The sequence below is a fragment of the Cygnus atratus genome, chromosome 15 (genome assembly GCF_013377495.2).
Source record: "Cygnus atratus isolate AKBS03 ecotype Queensland, Australia chromosome 15, CAtr_DNAZoo_HiC_assembly, whole genome shotgun sequence".
Lineage (NCBI taxonomy): Eukaryota > Metazoa > Chordata > Aves > Anseriformes > Anatidae > Cygnus > Cygnus atratus.
In genome coordinates this window covers 10,691,327-10,714,237 of record NC_066376.1, presented here as the reverse complement: position 1 = coordinate 10,714,237, position 22,911 = coordinate 10,691,327, and the positions used below count along the sequence as shown (strand labels likewise).

The following is a 22,911-nucleotide window of genomic DNA, read 5'->3' as shown; positions in this document are numbered from 1 at the left end:
CAGCTGAACACTAGCTAGTTGGAAAGCACATCAATGCAAAACGCTTGGCACAGCCTCTTGTGCACTTGCTTGTATCCATGTATCGTTCATCATCTGGATGAATAACAGGGTGAACTTAGTTAATGGAAAACACTTCTTTGCAAACCTGTATTAACCATTCCTATTCAATGAGTACCCTAAAAGTCTTTGGGTACCTTGAGTTTTCGTAACATTTACAACATCATAAGAATCCAAGTTTTAAGGACAAAAAAACCCACCACCTCACTTGGGAGATTTATTGAAAATGTTTTGTTTGAAATAATAATAAAAAAAAAAAAATGGAAATCACACTGTTAACAGCATGTTTACCATAACTGGCTTGAGGATACTTAGCTGATCTTTGTGATGAGTGCTCAGTTTTTTAACTTCTTCTGTAGTCACCTACCTTGAAGAATTTATAGGTGATTTTCACTGCTCCTATTATCATAAGTGGTGGTTGGAGCCATTTAAAGGAGCTGATCTTTGAAATCTGCCCTTTATTTAGCCTCAGATGATAAGTCTTGCCATTCCTTTTGGCTCCTGTTTACTTGTCCCTTATATTCTGAAACTAGGAACTAGGATATCACATAGTTCTGTGGAAAATCGTAATCCCTTCCACTTGTCTTTATTATGCTTTATGATTAGAATTTCTGTTGAATGCCCTTGTTAGCATATTTCTGGCTCCAGGCTGTTTTTTCTTGTGACTGCTTTCTGAAGAAACTTTTATAAATCATATTGTAAGATCTCCTCAAAGTGCAGTTTCCTTATTGGATACATCACTGTTCTTTCTCTGTGAGCATCATAAAAAGATGAAACATTATCACACAGAGTGAAAATTGTGAGAAATGCCAAACTATTTTTATGTAAATCCTCCTGGAATCCCTTTGTGCTTCCTTTTAAAGTATTTTCTAGTGTAGAACAGGTCATCCCAATCTTCTTCATATTCTATTTATACAGTATATTTTGAAAAAAGGCTGAATCAATTTTTGGAGGAACCTTTTTGGAGTCTTTCTTCTAACTTTCTGCTTTTTTTCTGTAATATCTTTTCTAAACCTTCTCTCAGTTGAGACTAGTAAACTCTTCTGGGCAGTGCAAACTGCAGCATGCTGTGAGCTAATTACCTTACATTAGCCATTTCAGAAATTACTGGCAGCTAATCTTCATAAAGCTAATCAGTCAGAAAAGAAGGCACCTAGCAAATAAATACCAGGCATCTTTATGCTTGAAACAATCAGGAATGACCCTAATCTGATTTAAAAAATTGGAATGCTTACAAAAAGGGAACAGTGTGTGGCTGCCATCACTAATTTGATAAAGCTCTCGTGTTTTTTTAATTGACCCATCTTCTTGATGCACTTTGTTTTTCTTTTCTGATCCCTCCAAGTTTGAATTTTCAAAAGCAATTATACATCTAAAAAGGTAATGTCAGCTTACCCCCTTCATCACTTAGTGCTAGCTTTTAAGTCTGCTGTTCGAAATACATTATAAATTTCAAAAAGTTAATTTAAATATTTGTCTTCTTTCATTTCACTCATGCTTGAGGTTTGGAGAGAGTGAGAATATTTTCTCTTTCATATAGGATCTCTCCTCCTCCCACTCCCTTAAAAATGTCCTGAATCTGCTATGCTGCTGGAGTGGTTTTAAAAATGATACCACTTCAAACAACAGTTCCCAGGTTTTGCTGGATACGACTTATGGTGCTTAAGAAAGTAAATATCCTGAATTCAAAATACTTAGAAATAATTCAGCACCTTTCTCCCTCATGGTACCTTGCCGTATTAATTAACATCCTGCAGGACACATCCATGCATGTTGTTCGAAGGTCAATTCTGCAGAAATAGGTGTGTATTTAATACAGATTACCTAAATCCATCCAATTGGAATGACTCCAGACTTTGGAGATATTAAATCCATAGCCATGCATCATGCACTGGTGCAACCATTACATTAACCATGGAACAGCTTATACTTAACGGTAAAGAAAAATGATCTTAGATAATGAGGGAAGTCAGCGAAGCCCAGAGGTGCTTGGTATTCAGCAGAATAGGCTAATACTGCCTTAAGAGATAAAACAGAAGTTAGCGTTCTGTCTTGTACAGGTGTGTCTTCTCCTGCATTTAGGTATAGAACAAGCTATGCAGTTTCGCTTACAGCAATGGTCAATGTTTTTTACAGCATGCTTTGAGATCTTAAATGGAAGAAGAGTGGTGGTTCCACAGCTGATTTCCAAATAGGTAGGTTGCTGGGGATTCAAAGTGGCAAATTTTTAGCTGTAGGTGAAATCAATTATGTAGAATTTTATAAATGGTAGCTTCAGAAATCTGTGTCCCTTTTGCAGCCCTGCAGGCACTCTAAACCACTTGGCAGTTATGACAATTAAAAAGCAAGAAAAAAAAAGATCAGCAAGGAAGTATCATATGTTGTAGACCCAAAATGAAATCTAGGGAAACACTCTAAAGATTTTAAACTAAAAAAGGGTAGATTTAGATTAGATATTAGCAGGAAATTCTTTGCTATGAGGATGGTGAGGTACTGGCCCAGGCTGCCCAGAAAAGCTGTGGGTGCCCCATCCCTGGAGGTGTTCAAGGCCAGGCGGGATGGGGCTTTGGGCAGCCTGCTGCAGTGGGAGGTGTCCCTGCCTATGGCAGGGGGGTTGGAACTGGATGGTCTTTAAAGGCCCCTTCCAATCCAAACTGTTCTTTGATTCTATGATTACCAAATAATAATCAAACCAAGAAAAGTACATGAATATTTCAGAGAGAAATATTCCAGATATGAGTAATGTGCAGTGACAAGATTGATGTAAGGTGTCAAATGATTGCTGGACTCCTAGCTTTCATTAAAGCAGTAGAATAAAAGAGCTTCTAGCTCATCTCCTTGATGGTACAGGAATGTCACATGTAAAATGATCACTAATGAAGCTTTTCAGTGAAAGAGACTTGTGTATGCTAATTAGTTAGATTAATCATTTGTATGCTGGCATATTATAATAAGCAGTGCATATTAAAACTGGAAGAAATTTCTGTTACCCATTTCATTTTATTTTATTTTTTGCTAGATGCTCTCATGATCTACTACATCTCTCTCTTCCTGGGCAGCAAATGGCAGTGCATTAAAAATCTGGTTGTAGTCCAGCATGATAGGCTTGTGTTTGATGAATTAAACTTTCAAAATTCTCTGTTTTTAGCAAATGGTGTCTGTGACTTGATCTGCTGGGTGTTAGTCTTTGTGGTAGCTTGTTACATAAATTTAAGCACAGGGAGTTTTAAGGTATCTGGATTTAACAGTTATAATCTGCTCTGTGGAGAAGGGCCCCTTCCAAAGGCTGTCCCAGTTTCTGCTCTTACACAGCAAAGTAAATGTATCCAGATCTGAGAGCCCTGAACAAAATAGCCAGGAGTGAAAAGTGGAAAATATGTGAAACTGGAGGAATATGAAACAACACACTCTCTTCCAGCATGTATGCTGTGAATCTAAACACATACTGTTGTGTTGAATTGAAACTTGTTCTTCATGACAGTAACAGATAAAAGAAAATTAATATCACCATCTCCCAGATCCTTGCAACCATCATTACTTCCTTGGGATATAACTTCATGGGAGTGAATATAAAGATGGGATGAATTTTAGGAATATTTTTTGAGCGCTGTAACACTGTAGCTGTAAAAGCTAGGTGATTTTAAAGACAGTAATTAAACGTGATTAGCTGAATATGAACACGATTAGCCAAATATCTGAAAACGTTAATGAAAATCTATTACTGTATTAAGTATTCCTCAAGAAAATCCACCATTATATCTCTAGTGATATCCTGAATTTTTATTTAGAATCTATATTTTACTTTTAAAATTCTTGTGCAGATTTTGCAATCCAAAGTTCATGCACAAAACATGTGAAAGAAAAATGAATCATCTTCTTAAAGAGCAGCCAAAAGCAGTCTTAAATGACCTCATATTTCAAAAGTAATCTGTAAATATTCATAGTAAGTAACTTAGTTTACAGAACAATTGTATTCTTCTGTCTGTCTTCGAATGGTATTTCTGCCTGCCTCATTTTTTACAGCTGCAAATGGTCGCAGATATGGAACCTTAAATGAGAAATCACTGCCTCTTGGAATTGTCAGAGAATGTATGGAGGTGTCCCGTTTATTTCTTTGTGGTTTTTGACCTTGAAGTGCATTTATCAGGTCACAACTGAAATTCACTGAATTTCATTGAAATAGAATTTTCATTTTCATTGAAAATTAGAGCTTTCCTAAAATTTACATTTATTAATTGAAAGGTGAAAATAGACAACACCACACTTTTCAGTGTGCTACAAACCACAGTGAACATGAAAGATCATGGCAAATGTCAGAGGCAGATCCCAATATCCTGTGAAAGAAGGTAAATTAAGTTCTTGAAACTACAGCCGTTGTTCATAGCTGAGCAGTTGAACAACCATACAGTTGTTCATAACGCTTAAAATAATTTACTACTGTGCTCCATAGCTGTGATTACACTTGCTAGTATGTGCCACAAAACTCTGGCAAGGATGGGAAGAGAAAATAAGTTAAAATGGCTAATGACAGTTAACTCTTGCATTTCAGTTCTCACTTGTAGATTCTTAAGTGTTTTACAAAGGAAGAAAGTTTTCTCGATAGGTGGAGAAATGAAAGAGCTCTTTAGATCGTTGAATTTGTGCAGAGTTCAGAGATAGAGACATGGCTATGTTGCAAGGATACCCTAATCACTTTGTCAGTGGGTATTCTAGGTGGGATATCTGGATCCTGCATGGAGTCTAGCTCCTCTTTGACTTAATGGCAATCAGGCTGTGCTGTGATCAAAGCAGGAAACCAAGAATCAGGGGTGTGTGTTCTGCTATGGCCTGGCTTTGTATAAACACAGAGAAATTCAACAAGGACAAGAGCAAAGCCCCACAGCTGGGTCAGACAACACCCTGCAGAGGTACAAGCTAGAGCGTGGTGGTGGCGATGCTCTGCTGGAAAGGACCTGGGGAATCATGGAGAGCAGGCTGCCGAGCGTGAGCCAGCAGTGTGCCTTTGCACTGATGGGAGCTAACACGGCTCAACAGGAATGTAGCCACAGGGATGAGGGAAGTGATTGTTCCCCTTCAACAGCAGGATAACGCATCCTGGTTTGGGCCCTCAGAACAAAGAAGGTGTGGATAAAGGAGTTCACTATGAGGATATGCTGAAGGGAACTGGACTTGTTTAACTTGACACAGAAAAGGCTTTGGGGGACCTAGAAGCAGCCTTCTAGTACCTATAGAGGTTACGGAGAAGACAGGCTCTTTATTGATGTGTGCAGTGGGAGAATGAAAGCCAGTGGTCATAAATTTTAACAGGGAAGGTACAACTGAATATATGGGGAAAAAATAATTACTGAGCACAGGTAAACATTGGAACAGAAATGTTTTCAGTCTCCATCCATAGACATTTTCAAGGCTTGGCTGGACAAAGTGTTGAACAATCCGGTCTGAATTTCAAGTTGTCCCATCTTGTAGCAAGAAGTTGGTCTAGACGACCTCCTGAGGTCCCTTTCAACTTTAGTGATTTTATGATTCAATGTGAAGTAATTGTACTTAGTGGAAAAAAAGCCTAAATCACTGAGCCGACAGGAGCTGTTGTAATCTCTGGAAGAATTGCTGCATGCTTGTATTCAGCTGGTCTGGCACTGGGTTGTAGATAGTCTCTGTCCCACTGAAACCCAGATGGGTCTGAAGGGTCCCAGTGCTTTCCAGATGGGGATTTGCAGCAGAACTTCAGAGTAAACAAACCTGTGTGAATCTCCTTTAATCCAGTCTTCAAGTTTGGAGTGAATATCAATACAGACAAAGAAAGGTTCTGTTTCAGGAACAATGTTTTTGCTAAATGCTGAAGGAAGAAAATGTCAAGTACCTTTTCCCTATCCTGAATTGGACAGGCAATGAATATGGATACTTTCTTCTTTTTCTGCTTTTATATCTATGCCTTGTTTTATCTACTGGACTCTATAAATTTTATTGAATTTTAGTTGGGAAAATTAGAAATCTAGTAAAAATTCACTAGCCGTAGCTTGTATTCAGTTTGTTCTTACAGAAGGAATCCAGTGGCAGCCTCTGGCTGCATTCTGATTTGTTTCTTGTTTTTCCCTCAATCTCTATTATCATGCCTTACACGTTTCAAATGCACCCAAGTGATTCGGAACCTACATGCTATATTTTCAAAGAACTGTAGTGTCCCTGCAGTGTTGGAAATGTTCTATGGAATGTCTAGTTATTTCCAGAGAAACCCAGGATAGCTGTTTGCGGTGCAAACTTCAGGTTGCTAACACTGCAGGCCTTAGAGAATCCTTTCCCAAATAAAACTTTTTTTCTACCCTCAGTGCCTTAATTTGGCTTACAGTACCTGGCTCACGATACTAATAAATGCATTTTCTCAAGAGAATGAATAGCACTGCAAAATTCCTTCTGAAATAGTGTGTTTTCTGTTTTTAATAGCCAATATCTCTCCTCTCTCTTTTTTTTTTTTTTTCCTGGATCTCTGCAGTTCTGGAAGCAGAATAATGTTGTACCTCCAAATGAAAAGATTTTGAGACAGCTGCATAGTTGTCTCCTACAGTAAGTTTTCTGTATGCATCAAAACAGCTTTCAAACAGTTCCCCAAAGCTTTCCCAAAGCAGGCAGGTCAGTGTTTTGAGATTTTGGTTAAGCTGACTCTTATATTATTGGTGTATTGCTATAAATTTGCTCTCGTCTAATTTGAGTACATTGCAATTGCTACTTTGCACTGCAAGTAGATTTTCTGTGTCAGAATAAGCAGATAAAATTTACAGGGATGAGCCTTCATCCTTTCATTAAAGTTTCTATTGTGTTTTCCAAGGCTTCATTTATAATTTACCTTATATATGTCAAATTGTTATTGTTGCTGTTTGTTAGGCCAAAACGTCTGGGTGTGTATTGAGTGAGTTATAGAAAACTGCATCCCAAACATCTCAAAGTTTCATTTAGGCAATAATAATGGGGAAAAAATGGAAAGGAAAGGGAAGGAAGTGCTGTAATAGAAGAATGTGAATCATTTTATGAAGACAGATATGCATTCTGGGGAAACCATTTTTTTAGCTGTATAAATAATTATTGTCTCATCTTACACTACAGTGTATGATTAGACATTATTTTTGCGTGAGGGTAGTAGTGACTATGCAGAAGGAGGTCCAGCAGGTGAGCAATGCTTATGCAGTAGTTTTTGTAGCTTGAAATGGAAGCAAGTACCAGTGCCTGGGAGGGCTGCAGGGGTATACAGCAAGATTTAGTCACCTGCTTGCCTAGTGGAGATACTCAGCCTCCTTATACAATACAGTAGTAAAGTGTACGCTTAAAGACTTCATGAGTAGGGGTGATCTGGAGCATGGTACAAGTCACGGCTGATGTGACACTAGGCAGAGTAAGTGCAAAATCATTCCCAGTTTATTAGCTAGCATGATAGGTGGTGGTGGTTCCTGGCAGTAGGAGTGAACAGGGATGAAGTTATGGATAATGCTTTCTGGGAAAAATGAAGAACATCTTTTTGGATTAAAGAAAAAAAGAAAAGTCTGTTATCAGAGAGACAAAGATGCGGAAATAGCTGTGCTTACTGTGTTTAGCCTGGACTGTGTTAGTGTAGCTAGATACTTTATTCCTGTATAAATGAATAAGTGTAAGTAAGCAGCACTGAAACTGCTGAATTTGGGATAATTTAAAAGTTATTTAGCTTTATATTCACCATATTACTGTTACATCTCCTCAAAAAAGTTTTCAATCAGAAACTTACTTTATTTTCCCTTCCAAAAACCTCCTACAAATGTGGACTAGATACTACAGTGCCTCAACCTAATATTCATATTTTTCCTGGCTGGAATAGCTGCTGCAAGCAATTGGGCTACACTGGGTCTTGGTATAACTCTTGAAATGAATCACATTAAATTACCATACAATCATAAAAGACAAAATAAACAATCAGTCTTCTGCTATAATTTTTAAATTTGGGATGCAATCCTGTTGCACAAATAAAACTGAAATGGCTGAATAAGGCCTTGTGCTTAACTTAATTTTCTTGAGAAAAAATAAGAAAGGTGTCACTTTTCTTAAAAATAAGAACAAAAAAAAATAAGAAGAGTGCCACTGTTAAATATCAATATGAAATTATTTCTGCATGCTTATATTCTTTTGGGTGGCCTTTTTCCATTAAAGATATTTTGGAAAGTAATAATATTAATAATAAAAAGTTAGAGGATAAAAAGAAATAGGTGTTTTTGTGGTTTATTTTTTTAAACTTGAATCCATGTGACATGGTAATAAATGTTAGACTACTTTAGAGAGTTTTATTTTGTGGATTGCTTTTGGTTTTGGTGAGTAGTGTTTGTCACACTTGTATTTACTGCTTTGATATTTAATTAAAGAAAATTAATTCTGTGATAAAAGAAAAAAATAGAAATCAGGATGTTATTCTTATCAGGTAGGTCTCTTATTAAAACTTAAACATACTGTTCCATTTTCATCCATTTTCTCTTGTCTAAATTCAATGTGCACAGTTCCTCAATTTGCTATCAGGGAACTGAAGGCCTTACAAATACATAGCTTAAAATTTCAAATAGAATCCATAAATCATACCAATAAATTGCCCAAGTAATAGCAGTAACTAGCTCTTGTGCATTTATTTAAATATGAGAATGTTATTTCAATCCCTATATAGATTCCTGGAATGGTACTCTGCCCCTGGGCAAACAGTTTTGGTATGCACAAGAGTTGCATATATTTTTGTGGGAGTAGAAAAAAAACTTATCTTTGCCTTTGCTTTATGCTATGCTGTGGTCTCAGAGGCTGTTCTGGCAACAGTTACGTTTTTCTGACAGTTGCTCAGTAGTCATGAGGGTATGGCTTCAAGGGAAAGGCATTCATTTCCAATTGGCATATTTCTAATTAAAGCTTTTAGCCTATTTAAAAAAAAAAAGAAAAGAAGACAACAACAACAACACAGAAAACAAGACAAAACAAACAAAAAAAACCCTCACCCTCGAACCCTCTTTTACTTCACTGCTTCTTGTTGATAAAATCCAATCAGCCCAGAGGGAATTTATAATTCTGGCAATTGCACCACATGATTACTACCGACAGGAGCAATCACTTACAGTACATCACCTGCGGACTGATGAATCATTTATTATCAAGAGTTTAATTGCTTGTAATACATCCTTGTGGCAAGATACACACACATGTACCTAATTTATACATATGTAGAAATATATGCCACTTACGTTAGGGATGGAAAAGGCTCAGTTCATATTATGCTTTGCAAAATTAAAAATACCCAGGTTCTATTAAAAATACTTGAATCTAGATTCACCAAATGTGTTCATACATTTCTGGATCTAGTTAAGACAAGAATTAAGGAAGGTTAAGCAAATGTGTGCGTGCAGGATATCATATATTTATTTGTATATTGAAGAGAATTGTCTGATAATAGCAGGAGTTTGAGGTGAAGGTTTTTGGGTTCTTGTTTAACCTTGTCTATTCATTACAATTTTGTATTGCTATTTATTGTATAAGTGGTGGAGGGTTATTACTGTTTAAAAGGGAGCTGGTGTCATGGATTTAAGAGGCACATGAGAGGACCACCAGCAAGAGATGCCTTCTTGCATGCCCTGCATATAGGGGAAGCAAAAGGCCCCTGGGGCTCACTTAAATGCTGTTTAGCGCTGGGATGTGCTTTATCTGAAGACATTTGCCATTCTCTACTTCATATTACTTGATTACTTCTTCAAAACAGTGCCAGATGTATTTAGCAAAACGTACTCAGGATCACAGTTGTTAAAGTTGAAGCTGGGAGCCAGCTGCAAGGTATGCCAAAGCAGTACTTGCTAGAAGACTGAGGCAAGAGAGATAAGTGAAGTTGAATTATTTCTCTCCAGATCCTGAAGCCACGTGAAAAATGAAATAAATGCTGGCACCATGCAGACAATCTGAAGGTTTATTTAAATTATTTTACCTGGAGCAGTCTCTACTGCATCAACTGAGGAAAGCCCCAGTGTTGCTTTCCCTTTGAGTACTGCTTCTCCCAACAAAATGTAAGGTGGAAAGGGGAGTAGGCTTAAGTAGAAGTTTAAGTACAAAAAGGTTGCATGAAGCTATCATTAAGAGAATCACCATTATAGGTATGAATGTGAACTTAATTCCCTTGTTATTGGTTAATCTGCTAATATAACCATGTGTGGGGAAGTGCTGTTAAAAGCACTTGGAGGAATTTAAGCCTGGAAGCCTGTACAGCTCGCTCACCAGCAGCATCTGGGGATTTGATCTGGCCAGGTGCTCAGCCAATGCCTTGATCACAGGTCTGTCCTTCCTTCCTATCATCTTCTGCATGGCATCCTTTCCAGGGCTGGGGCCACAGAATTTGGGTCTCTGCAGACTACTTGAAGTGGAGTTACTGTTGTGCTTTTGGATATTTGGAAGCCTGGGTACTATCTGAAATTGAAATGCAGGTTCCATGGTTAAAGGGATTAATGAGGCAGCCCAAATGAGAACATTTCCAAAAAGTGATTTTTGCAACTCTTCTGGATTCCATTAGAAACTTCTAACGTTATTCCTTTGATATTGAGTTAATCTTCTCTATAATGAGAATATTGGAAAATGTGCTACAGGCAGGAGTATCTAAGTATTTTTGATTAGAGATAACATATGTGGGATCAAATCCTGCTTGTCTCAGTCATACAGCTAGTCCCATTGAATCTAAACAGGAATGCCGCAGTGAATAAAGGAAGCAGGATTGGTCCTGTATGTGCTATTTCTATATTTCATTTTCCTCTTGATTTCTGTTTCATTTGTAATTAACAGAGTGTACTGATTAAATCATTAACTGTATAGTTCATCTTTCATTAGTGGATTGTAGATTGAGATCCTAATGTACTGTAACCCATTGCTAGGATAGCTATAAAAGTTTTGATTTATGAAAGCAAATATTTTCTGTTCTTATATCATTTGTGATCAAGAAATGATACAAACAAATTTGTCTAACATAATCACATCCTCATGTCTGCCAGTCCTAGAAAACTCATCATAAGGGTATTTGGGATAAAGGGAAGAACAGAATTTTTAATTCTTTTGAAGTATATTAAACTCTGAGAGCTTCTTTGAGATGTCAAGTGTAGAGACCGGAGATTTACTGAAACAAAATAGGAAGTAGCCTTGCCTTCCTATAACTGCTGTCAAGATGGTGACAGTGCAGAGTCAGCCTCACTGGAAATGGCTATATAGATTTTTTGTTGTTCTTCTACCTCAGTTGCTGAAATCTGAAGTTTTAAATGTTTTATCTGTTAGGTCCACCTGATTTCTTAATTGTCCCAGCAACTTCACGTTATAATAATCTAATGAAAAGCAGCTAACTTACCTTGTGAAGTGTTGTAAAACTGGCAGAAACCAATGTTGTTCTTGCAAATTTTATTTACTTAGCAATGTCTTATGGCAGTATTTTGGGTATATTATAAAACTCTCATAATCTTCACAGGGTGGTATAGAATGGCTATTTGGGTATCTTGGAAAGATACCTGCTCTCTCCCTCTTAGAGGCCCAAGTCACTGGAACAGATGCTACAGTAGCATCTATAAATTGCTGAATGTTTGGGAGGGCTCATCAGTGGTACAGTATTAAGTCTTTATTTATCCAGTAGAAGTCAATGTCATACTTAACACACAAGCCATTAATTGCAATAATGAAGGCTTGAAAATATCTCTAGCAAAACACAGAAATTCTTGAATGCTACCATAGGAAAAATCATCTCACAAAAATACCTCTGGGCATTCAAATAGATTTCATTTACAAATATAACTCCTGATTCTGTTCCTATCATTATGAACTAGGACTAAACCTGAAAAGAAAACGTGCATTTGGCACAAAAGGTGATTTTAAGACTCCTGATGTTCCAGTTACTTGTCTGCAGCCAAGTTCTATGTGATGGCTTATTGCCAATAATGCGTAATATTAGCCACAAGATGTCCTCACAAGAAAAAGGTTTGTTGCCAACTCTTTGAATATAGGCAATTTCTTTTTGAACCCAAGCAAACAAAGTCAGATCTTCTCCTTTTTAGGCATCCAGCGCTTTTGGACAACTAAAATTAGTCTTGTGAAAGTACTTCAGATTTCCTAAAATATTTGAAATGTCATGTGGCAGCTTTAACTGACCTGTTCCATGAATAATACTCTGAAGCTATTTGAGTCTTAGGATTATTTGACCAATAATGAGTAAAGGTTAGCTGGCAAACCATATGAGCACCATAAAAGCAGATAGTTTTATTTTTGTTTGGAAAATAGTTATTGAAACAAAGTGGAAAATTTCCTCTTTTACAGCAAAATGGACTTGCTCAATCACTGTTACATCCAGCTGTAGCTTTCCTGTTGCCCAGCAATATTAAGACATGGTAAGAAAATTGGTCATCCCTGCATTGAAACAGTCTGCTGTAGAATATTACAATGTGAGGTTGCTTCAGAAACCAAATGTGAGAGTAACATTTGGGAGTTTCACAGCAAGAGCAGTTGTGAGAGCTGTTAGCAATAAGCTGCCCAGGGTTCGGCTCTCACAAACTCAGCAAAAATCAAAAGCAATTATTTACACTAGCATAGAGTTTCTGAGAGTGCCCATTACCCCAGAGACCTGAACCTGTGATTTGACCCTATTTCTATCCAAAACCTGCAGGAGAATGACAGACCACAAGTCATGCCTACATCTAGCATATGGGCTGAAGGTCCAATTCCCTCTTCTCTGCTGGTTTCAGCTCATTTCCTTGGGAACAAAACTCAGCTTTTCCATGTTCTGATTAATTTTGGCAAAACTGTAGCAAAATTGCTACACTGGAATTGTAGCAATTCTAATGTCTTTCTGATGGGGAGCAAGTCTCAGACCTCAGCCAGGCGTGGTGTATGTAGCTGTCAACTGACAGTAGCTCCATAGTTAGTGCATGAGAGGTACTTGCAGCAGGAGTCTGCAGAACTATCTCGGTGACACAGTTCAGCCTATGAGAGTTAATATATGCATTTTGATGAGAAATTTGTGACCGAAATAGAAGAATATGCTTTATTGCAACCATTTCAAAACTATTGAAAATAGTTTTAGTTTAGTGATTATGATTTTTGCAGCAAAGTGGAAAAGGGAGAGTTATTGACAAGACAACCAGTCAAAAATCTCTTATTTGGAGGAGGTGTAGAGAAATTCGTATACATCTTTCTTAAACATGGCTGCATTAGAGACTGGTAGAGAAAATCAGAAAAGCACTGAGGCTGTGATTTTTATTTCTCTTTTCCTTTTTTTTTTTTTTTTTCATCTTTAACCACACTCCTTTCCATCAGGTTTTGATCACAGATTCTCACTTGGCTGCAGTTCCTTTTCTATCTTTGATCAATGTTTGTCTTTAATCTCTGCGTCTGTCTCTTCTATTCTTTTGTCTCCAGTCCATGACTTACATTTTTCCATTTGTATTCTGTGCTATTATTTGCCTTCCAGTAAGCCTTTCTTCTTGTTTCATTGTGCTCTATCTCAGTCCAAAATGTTGTACCCAGTGTGAACAATAAATGGATTGATTTCAAATGAGTTGACAACAGTGCCTGCCAATCTATATCATATGAAGTAGCCCACCAAGTGAGTACAATAAGGGTCTCCTTTCAAAATGAATTCGAACAAACTCTTGGAAAATCCATATGGAAGACTCGGGGCTGTGGCTTAGAACGGGTTTGCGTAACCAAGTTCCAAGAAGGTATTTTTGAAGCAGTAAAGAGAAATCGATGTCTGCGTTTTCCTTCTACTTTATCTTTGGATAGAACAGATTTGAAAGTGTGTAAATGATTAGTTAATGAGTGAGAGTGGGCCCTGAAGATTGGGTACCAAAGTCATGAGAAATGGTTAGAGATTGAAAAAATGTAACAATAACGCAAAATCTGAAAAATACACTCGTCTGCCATAGAAAATTTTAAAACCTTAAAAATGAAAACAAGCTTGCTAGCAGAGGGGCACAGTTGCTAGACTGTTCCTCAGAGATGATGTTACTGTATTACTGCTGTATGACTTATACATGGGAGTTGAAAGGAAATATAAATAACCAGGAAGAGAAGACTAATAATTGAAAAAGCCTGACAGAAACTCCTTTGTGTCATGTTCCAAATCTAGAGTTTGTCACAAGCTCACTCCTAATAATTCTTACTGTTGAGCTAAAAGTGTTATCCAAAGGATCATGTCTGAATTTAAATTAGTTTTTCAGTTATTATTTTTTGAGTGGCTCAATCAAATATGTATAAAACTAAGCGAAAAGGCCTTGTTGTTTTTAAACACAAGTGCTCTTTCCACAGCATGCCAGAACCTGACATTTCTTTGAAGCTTTTCTAAATTTCAAAGGAGGTAATATATTTAAAACATCGGAAAGTTTTTTACATCTCTGTTTAATTATTTTTGATGTGATACTTCTCAGGACATGTTAAATAAAGCATTTTCCACCTGATCTTAATTGAGAAAGACTCTTATCTCCTTCTGTAATTTCTGATTAACAAGATTTCTGCCTGGACTAAATTACATATTCTGACAAACTGGAACAGGCTTATTTTCTTGTCTTTCATAATACATTTTTCTAAAGCTCTGCAATGCCCCATCCCCACGTAAACACTTTATTTACAGCTGCCCACAGTTGTATTATAGTGACTGGTATATAATTACTTATATTTCTATAGATTATAACTGCCTTAGATATTTAAAGAGGATATATATAAGCACAATTACTGCAAGAGGAGAATATTACCATGGTGATTCCACAAGACTTACAGGGAAGATCCTTGGGAATGTACCAAGTCCTGGAGAATTTACCTCAGCCAGGGTAAATCAGAGTGACTCAAGCAAATCCATTTATGATCCCAGCAATGGCTTGGCAAAGATGGGCTTCATCTTACTTCACTCAGAGGAGGGCAAAAAACAATTGTATCACTCAGCTAGGATTTGAAGGGAATTTATGCATTAAAAACGATGAGGGGATTGCCAGTGAAGAGCTGTGTGACAGGAAAGGAAAAAACTTTGCTTTGTCATAGAATTGTAGAATTGTTTAGATTGGAAAAGACATTCAGTAACAGCGAGTCCAACCATCAACCTGACCTACCAAGTCCCATCACTGAATCATGTCCCTTAGTGCCACATCCACAAGTGTCTTAAATACCTTAGGCATGGCTGGGTGTCCTGACACACTTCTGAGGTCTTTGTGGCCATTTTTGTACTTTTGGACTGAAGCTAGATGCTGGTGCTAATCAATAAGTTGCTTTGGTTTTCTCTGTATGTTATGTTCACTGACATTCTTTCAAAGAATAAATTTCTACATTAATTTGAAACACATCTAATCAATTGGAAATACTTTACGCTAAAAATGATTTTTAATTTCTTATGTTTTCTGGGTGTTTTTTTTTTGTCAGGTTAGACCTTTGAGTAGATGATTTTCATCATGACAGTTACCAAATAGAATTATTTTCTGCTCATGGGATTTTTTTTGTTTGTGGACTTTTTTTTTTCTGTGTGTCTTGTTTTGTTTTTTTATTTTGAAAAAGGGACAACGCAACTGCATGCTGAATGGCCCCACCTCCTGGCACTTCCCAGTTGTGTTTGTGGAGTAAAGTTTGGATTTTTGTTCTCATAATTATGAAGTCTTAGGAATGTATGCAGTATTTTTCAAAACAACATAAAGATTTTTATCAAATAATCTGGTTTAAGAGTTTCTCTACTGTAATACAGGAAAATATTTTCATTTGGAGACTAATAACGTTTTCTGCAAAACTCAAGGCAAACTACTATATACGTGATTCATTTCAGTCTAGCTCTATGCACAGGCATACAGCCTATTTTACATCCAGTGTGTTAATAACAGTGCTGGGAAATAGACCCCCAAAACTGTAGCTAAATAAAGTAGGGATTTAAAAGAGCATGGCAGTTAAAGCTGAAACATAACAAAGATACTTGAGAGTAACAGACTTTCTAATAGTACCTGGAATCTAACTAACAAATACAGTTGTTTGTCCTTCCAGTGTGGTATCTCCAGCATCACAGAGCCTTCAAGTGTTGTGTGGATGGTGGTGGTACCTTTTCAGAGGGAGTCGTGCCATCCAGTTGCCTTTGTTGACCACTGATGATAATTAAGGGGAAACAAAAACCTGGTAAATGAATTCCGTTTGCTTTATGGGTTCATTGCTGTCTTTTATACCTTTGAACAGTAAAGTATAACTGAGTTTGTAGTTCTTGGTGCTTTTGTGAGCGCTGCAGAAGTTCGTGAAGGAAATTACAAATTTTGTGCCTCTTACTGACTACTGGTAGATATGCGTTCATCATAGTATTATCTAATGCTTGTTTGTCATCTTGGAAAGTAGAAGTATCCATGTTTCACAGTGTCTCTCACCTGGTCTTTGTTTACTTGTAGCTGGCAGGAATCCTCGGTAGATAAAATAAGAAAAACATAAAGCAACACCTTATTCATTTTTGGAATGAAAGGAAAGCCGTGAATCCTGAGATTTCTGAAATCAGCCAAGCAGACTAAAGGTCTCTGAAAGTTTAGCATGGCTCTCAGTCTAAATAACAAAACATCTTGATGTCCCTCAGTCCCCCTTCTGAATTACCACAATATATATATTCTTATTCTCATAAGCAAGCAGACTATAAATTAAATCTAAATTACAGCATCAGCAAGTACCTTCACAGTTTTGTACAGTCCTGATACATATATATATATATATATATATATATCTTTTTTGGTTTTGCTGCATGGACTATTCAAAGTTTGACTTGGAAAGACTTGAGAAAGCTGTCCTGATCAATGCAAAGATATGTCAGTTACAGGTGAACAAATTACAGGATCTTCTCCAGCCAGACTTGTAGTAAGGGTTGCAAGCTCATGTGGATGAGGCTCGCTGAGTTTTGCTACTAAGACTGTCAGATTTGGTAATACTAAACAATGTTTTATATTCTGTAGACATAAAAAGCTGCAGGGTTGATTTAGAATAATAGTGTATTCACAAATAGTTCTCAAATTGCTCTGAAACATCACAGTTAGCTGCATCTTCGTTCTGCTGTCTCACTGCTTTATACTTCTGAGGCCTTTCCCTAGCAGACTATAAAATCATTCCAAATGTGAGATGATAAATTAATAGAACAAAACAAATTGGAGTCAGTAGGAGTGCACTTATCACTAACAAGACCCGTCTGAGTTTCACATTTTCTCTTGCAATTATTAAAAATAAGACTAGTGTCAGAACTCATCTTTTCTTTAATTGCTGTTGCACAAAGCTCTGGATGTTTTTTTAAGAGCTGATGCAAAGGAGCAATCTATTCAATTGTTTATAAATATAATTTCTTCTGAACAAAGGGAGAAAATGTGAGATATAACCAGAGACAAATTTCAGATTACTTACGGCAGAAGGAATGAATATTTGATTATTTATATTGAATCACCATGTACAACAATGGCTTTAGGGTAAATAATGTTAAATATTTGCAGTAAGTGAAAAGTCAAACAAGACACATTAAGAGGTGAATAGTTTGATGTGATATTTGAGGAGGCTAAGTCTCCTATGCTCTGGCTGAAAATATTGAAGTTTTTTTTCCTTGATGTGGAAAGAAAACTGCTGAAACATCCATATTTTGCTATACTTATTTCTTCTGTTCCAATGAGCCCTAGCAACTTAGAGATTAAGGAACGGAAATTCTGTTCTTCTAGAGAATGAAGGACCATTAAGCTCTTTCTTGTTCACCTGATGCCTATAATGAAACTTTAAGCTAGCAAGCAGCAAAGATGTTGATTTGCTGATTTTTTTTTCCTTTGGTTTGATTTCTTGTGATTAAGCAGGTTTTACAAAGCTGTTTTATTTAAATAGCACTATTTTTGTCCTTTTTATCATAGTTCATTGTAGTTCCTTTGCTTTAGTCAACTCTAATAGCATCTCTGTGAGAAATGTTTAAGTCAACATGATAGGAAGGTGACTTGATTGAAAGTACAAGAACGTCTAGCATTCAGAACAAGAGACTTATTTTATGTTCCAATGTTGTCTTCTCCACACACAAAGATGCCTTCCTATGGTCGAAGGCCATGGTAACATTCTGCAGAATTTCAGATTCATCCAGAGAGCTGGCAGTTATGACACTACCCTGATTTCATCACTGTATCTGTCACAGCAACCTCTCCACACTTGTCTGGTCTTATGTGCCTTTTCAGACACCATTAGTAGGTTTGGAAGAGCCAGCAGTAAAGTTTTGAAAGACCTGTAAGCTTTAAAAAGCTCAGATAAAAATCTTGTGGATTTAAACCATGTCTGTGTTCTGTTACAAGCCTCTTAAAATCATTGGCTTCATGTGCACGAGAACCATTGAGCTGGTTGGAAAGGGATTTCATAGTATTAAAGAAAAAAACACCGCTAAGGAGTGGGAACTTGAAGCAATCCAGCAAGGGGAGAGCTTGCGAGTGATGCACTTTTCTTTCCCTTAACTAGTTACCCTTTGTCATAACAGATTCAACATTGACATGTTTTGCAGGGAGGAGGCCAGCCACAGTGTAGTGGAATTTAAAACGCTGATCAGCTCCACACTGAAGTGCTAGAGTGGTGCCATTTACTATAAAATGTTTTCAATGAGTTTTCTGTTTCCTTTTGAAAGAGGGAGGTGATGAAGGAGCCTACTTCTGTCCAAGGGACATTTTACATTCAGTAATTTGGCCAAATTATAAGCAATTTTCTGCTGAATGAAGGATTTCTACTGTTTGTTAGGAATAGAAAAGATAAATGATTACAGGACTCATTATCTTTAAGAATAAGAATAAATTACTTGGTCCTAAATATATAGTTAGAGATATTAATGGTACTTGATATTTAGTTGTGCAACTATATTTGTAAAAAAATTTATTAATGGTATTCTCTTTCTCTACTGGTGAGCACTGAAATCAAAACACAGCTTGCTATTCCTGTTCCTTTGCCATTGCCTGTGCCTTCTACACGTATTATAAGAAGCATAGCTAAGATTTTAGCAAGCTATCTAGTTTAAACTAATTCAGATGTATTAACAGCATCTTATGGACAGGTGTATTTCTAATGATCAGGAAAGTAAGAATGAGAGTCTGGCTAGAATCAACTAAATGTCTACTGTGACACCCTTTTGGCAAAGACTGATGAAGTGGCAGCTGCTGGCCAAATGTCAGATGGCCTTCACACATGAGAATGTGTTAAGAGCATGGGGAGTTGTGGCTGAGGCTCTGTTTGTGTACCGTCCTATAGAACAGGTATGCAGATGTATCTTGGTCTAGCAGGTAATAGTGCTATAAACTTCTAAGACGTCTACATCTGCTAAATGATTCTATCCTGTTTGTACTGAATTATTTTGCAGTAACTCAGAGTGTCTGTTCATTGCTTGAGAACGTGATGACGACGTAAGGATTAATTTAGGAGCTTCTTTCACTTCCTCAAAGTGGAATGAAATTAGACCTTTGCAGTATCTAAGCATCATCTATAGATTAAGCAAAACAACAGAGTGCCCATGCTCTTTTTTTTTCTCTTAAGCAAAACAATGGAGTACCCATGCTCTTTATGTTTAGTTTCTTTCGTTGGATAATAGGTTATATAAAGCTACAGTTATCTTGACTGAAGTATCCCAAAAGCATTTGTGAAGAGGAGGAAAGTATAATATACTAGCATGAGTATGTTAATATTTTCAAAATACCAGCAGTTATTCATCTTGGTTATTAGGCTGAAAGTGTGAAAATTTTAGAAGTCAAAAGCTCTTCCCCCCCAATTCAGAACATGAATATAAACAATTGATTTTTGATTCTGTAAAACCTTGTAAATAGTGAAGTTTATATCAAGTAGGTGCACTAAGCTTAGTTTCAGAGGCAAATGATTACAAGTTTATATTCTATGGTGAGTGAATGCTTGTTAGTTGTGGCCTATTTTGGAAAATCAGAAAATAATACATTCAAGATCCTAACCTTTTACTACGTGTCTCTTCTGAATTTTAAAAAGTGTTATATGTGGATGCTGCTTTCAGAAGTATAGGAGAAATACTGATTTGATTTTACCGATTAGTTTCAAAAGTGCTCAAAAAACAGGTTCTGCATTGCTGCATTATATTTAAACAATGTCTTCATCTCAGGTGGCTCTGGGAATGTTTATTTAATGCTCAGGTTTGTTTTGAACTTCACTTAAATGCTGAGTTGGCAAGCTCCAAATTGAGCTTTCCTCCTACTTTACATGTCCAACAATTGTCCAACAAACCAAATTTCTTAATGCTTTTATAACTAAGAGTTCCTGGGTTTTGATTCTGACTCTGACAATGATTTGATGTCATTGATCAGATGAGCTGTTTTACGGACCCCTTTTCTGCAGGGTAATGAGGTAGACAGTGTTTTCATACCCTAAGAATTTATGATAATTATTAGCTAGTTCTTATGCAGGAGTTTAAAACGGGGGGGAGTGTCAACTATAAAATCTGTATTGAGTAGCTTAATTACTGTATAAAAGCCATCATCATTAAGGATACTTTTTGCTGAATTTTATGCATTCATTGAATATGTCTTAAGCTGAGAGGTCTTGGGTACAATTGTCTTACTATTTTAAGTCATATTGCTATGGCCTGCAGATCTTAGGGTTTTTTTAAAGTCAGAACACAGATAAACCTAGTTAGAAAGGAAGATTTAATCTTAGACTGAAGCGCAATCCCATCATGGTAAATGCTTGATCACATCTTCTCTTCATGTAAAAGTAAGTATTCAAATCACTGTAATTAAATGAGAGCTGAATATAATTTCAATCAAGATGAAGCCTAAGTACTTCTCATTTACAGTGGCAGCAGACGTTGCTTGCTGTACAAAAGACTGGCAATTCTGGCTTGTAGCATCTCCTTCAGCTAGCAGATATTGGTCCTACTGGAAAAGGCAAAGAAGTTCCTGTAGACTTATGGTCTGATCAGGGCTGGCTCTATTCAAGAAGACATTTAAGCACTTTTTACGTTTGTCTTCATATAATGTTTGATTTCATTTATATATCATAGAAAAATGGTATTTCTGTTTTGTGTGTTTACAGCTGTAGTGTATAGTAGAGTTTCTGGAGGGATCAGGGAAAGACTGCCTTGTCCTGCCTGGCTCGGGGGAACTGGCCAGTGGTGGGAAATGGACCTGCCTGCAGAGCAGCTCTGTGTTCTCAGCTCAAAGAGCTCCCTGCAGTACCCTGGAGCAGAAAGTATAGGAGAGAACTAGAAAGAGCTGAAGAGTGTGGAAGATTAGGAATACCCCCTTAGGAAAGCTGAGTGCAGGTCATAGGCAAGCCTTAGATGGCAGATCGGTGACAACAGATAGCGTTTTCCTTGTATATTAATTGAGAAGAACTCATAAGAGTTTATTGGAAATCGGGAGGCCATGGAAATGTGTTGGACTAGAAAGGAAAGGTTTCAGCTAGCGAGGTTGTAACTGAAGCAGAGTAGATTTGATAACAAATCCTTTTATTGTAATCTGTTTTGCTCACTAACTCAAAATTTCTCTACTCAAGAATTCTAGCTTACTTTCAAATAAAATTAAATACAATAGTTTACAATATAGTATGTTTGCTTTAAAGCACAAGCAGATTCATCTCATAGCTTTGGCTAACTTGGGATCCAATGAAAAGTGTCTTCTGAACTGAGGTCTGTTTGTGGAAGGATTTGAGTAATGGCTTTCCATGATATGAATCAATGTAACTCTAAAGTCTGAGCAGCCCAAAGCGGATATGAAAAGCCCTAGGGTGAAGATTGTAGATCAGATTTGTGATTTTTGTTAACTTCTGTGCTAATAAATTGAAAACTGAAAACAGATGTGGCGGAGCAAGAGTGGAGACTTTCCTTTTTACAGGAAGTTTTAAAGAGTTCATGATTAAAGACAAACTTCCAGGCTCTTGTCAATAGTTCCAAAATTAAATTTGTCATAGCACTTTATATAATACTCATGATAAGCTATTTATTGTGTGGAAAATGTCAGTTTATTCCTTACGTTCTTCTTTTGATCTAATATTTCCTGACAGGCTGAAGTCTCAGTATCTAGTTGTGTGCACCGAGTGGGCCGTGGGAAGCACCGGCAGGATTTTGCTCTGGGCAGCAGCAGGAGGTGTGCACAGGCAGGGTAAGGTGCGGCACCTGTGTAACTGGTTGAGGTGTAGCGTGGTCCCCAACATTAAGCAGCTCTTTCTAACTTTGGCACGTATCACAGCTGAATGGTTGCTGCCAATTGATGTATTGGTTGTGTAGCACAGCTCTAGCTTTGTATGAGGCCAAGAGCAGAAGAGATGAAATGAGGTGGTGGGGGGAGAGGCTCAAAATAAAGGAACAGCTTCAGGGCAAGAGGAGCTGACTTTCCCTTAGAGAGGATGTGGTTGTTTGTGCCATTTGCTCAAGTAAAAATAGCATCTGCACAAAAAATAGGGCAGGGCTGAACAACAGCCCCAGAGCAGCTAAGAATGGGGTCATTGCCTTTGTGCAGCAGAGTGGGATCTACCGTTGGAAAAGCTGTGTTCTGCCTTGTCTGACTGGGCGTTTAGAAAGGATGAAGACAAAGGGATGTGGACACTAACATGCAACACCTGAGCTCCATTTCCGGTTTCAGTGATCGCTTCACCATTAATTCAAGGAGGAGCAATGTTGGCAAGAAGGACTGAGAACTCATTATGACTCAGCATAACTGGTGGGCTTGTGATCTGAAGAAACCCCCTTACAAAAGTAAGTTAAGTCCCCACAGGTAGTAGAAACATCTGAGCTTAGCTCACCTGCAGAACTGTTGGACAGAAGATTGCTCCTCTCACAAGGTTGAGAATACCTCTCTCTAACATACTTTTCAAGCTAAAGCTACTCAGTCTAGTATTGATTCAAAA

The 22,911-nt window shown here is 37.3% G+C and overlaps 1 long non-coding RNA gene across 5 annotated transcripts in view; it reads left to right on the top strand.

Moving 5' to 3' along the window:
* Nucleotides 1-22,911, top strand: part of LOC118249135 (uncharacterized) — an 87,652-nt gene that overhangs the window by 53,438 nt on the left and 11,303 nt on the right. For 2 of the 5 annotated variants that reach the window (XR_004778954.2, XR_007708879.1), the window contains 3 exons: nt 2,194-2,252; nt 22,069-22,166; nt 22,647-22,759. The exons of 1 other annotated variant lie outside the window; for it this stretch is intronic. This is a non-coding gene — a long non-coding RNA (uncharacterized LOC118249135). Of the gene's footprint in view, nt 1-2,193; nt 2,253-16,071; nt 16,201-22,068; nt 22,167-22,646; nt 22,760-22,911 lie in introns of all 5 variants that reach the window. 2 more of the 5 variants (XR_007708878.1, XR_007708880.1) reach the window with 2 other exon arrangements.